General features: G+C 39.4%; 1 protein-coding gene across 1 annotated transcript in view; it reads right to left on the bottom strand.

The window, feature by feature from the left end:
- The window catches only part of LOC106808420, an 88,740-nt gene that overhangs the window by 56,891 nt on the left and 30,442 nt on the right, over window positions 1-1,407 (bottom strand). The gene's annotated exons all lie outside the window — the stretch shown is intronic.

The raw sequence follows: 1,407 nt of genomic DNA, 5'->3' as shown, positions 1-1,407 counted from the left end.
CATATTCTATAGCATATTTTATAGCATATTCTATAGCATATTTTATAGCATATACTATAGCATATTTTATAGCATAATTTATAGCATATTCTATAGCATATTTTATAGCATATTCTATAGCATATATTATAGCATATTCTATCCCATAGATAGACTATATAACTTGACGTAATGTGAGATACACTGCGTGAGGATAGGCGTCAGTTATACGTTTCCTCACAACTTATTTATGGCTCGATACAATAATTGTTTAGAGACTCTGCAAAGTTGCGTCTGCACGGAGAAAAAAAATAACCGGGCGTATGCATCCACACCGCGGTGCAAAAACCAGTTTTTAAAACACGGGATTTTAAATAAACTGCGATTTGACATTTGGACGCGCGGCAATTAAAATGCGGTAACTGAAAAGCTCAACAATTTGAACTGTGGTGTGTATTTTCGCCGACTGATTTTGTTTAAAACTCTTCCGCAGGTGGGTAATGTGACAATTAACGATGGAACTCAAACTAGAGCAGATATAAACGAGCAACTGATGCAGAGCAACCTGACTAAAACCATTATTGTACGCTTCGCCTAGACGTAAGCATTGAAATCCTGAGTTTTTCAACAGTTGCTATGGTTTTATCGAGGCTTTATATAGCATCAGCGACTACATATCACCAGAAATACATAAAAGTCAGAGATCTACATATGATCTGTCTGTTATCCACCTGTCCGTACGTAACAAACACAACCTTTCTATTGAGTACTTCTAAAGTTACGTTTACTAATAATATGCACTATTTACGAGTGCATCGCGTACAAAATCTCCTACTCGTGATGCTGACCACCCTGACACGTCTACAGACATACTGAGAAAACTCTAACATCACTAGCTCTATCGGTGTAGCCCCTCCGCTCCCCATCACCTGTAGAAGGAGCGCAGGGGGCACCGGTACAGCTATAACAGCAGGAGTGATATAATATAGACTATATTATCCATCATATATCATCAGGAGCTAATAATGACAAATTTGTCATTATTAGCTCCTGATATCATCTATATCATCATACTCTATCATCTGTATCATCTATATCATCATACTGTATCATCTAATTATGACACGGCTGGTAGCAGCACATGCCTTTCCGTGGACAAAATTCCACGATCACACGACGACGCTCCCCCCCCCCCGCGCAAATCTAGGTCTCGCTACTTTTGACACGAGTATGTACTTGTACATCATGTACAAAATCTCTTACTCGTGATGCTGACCACCCTGACATGTGTGAAAAAAACTATAACAGAACATGCTTTCCGTGTAGAAAATAACACGCGAACACACCCATCCCTCCACGTGCAAATCTAAGTGTCGATACCTTCACGAGTCTGGCAATGTTTTTCGACATGGTGTAGCATCCCCATTA

The sequence above is a fragment of the Priapulus caudatus genome, unplaced genomic scaffold (genome assembly GCF_000485595.1).
Source record: "Priapulus caudatus unplaced genomic scaffold, Priapulus_caudatus-5.0.1 Scaffold275, whole genome shotgun sequence".
Taxonomy (NCBI): domain Eukaryota; kingdom Metazoa; phylum Priapulida; class Priapulimorpha; order Priapulimorphida; family Priapulidae; genus Priapulus; species Priapulus caudatus.
This window is presented reverse-complemented; position numbering and strand designations above follow the sequence as displayed.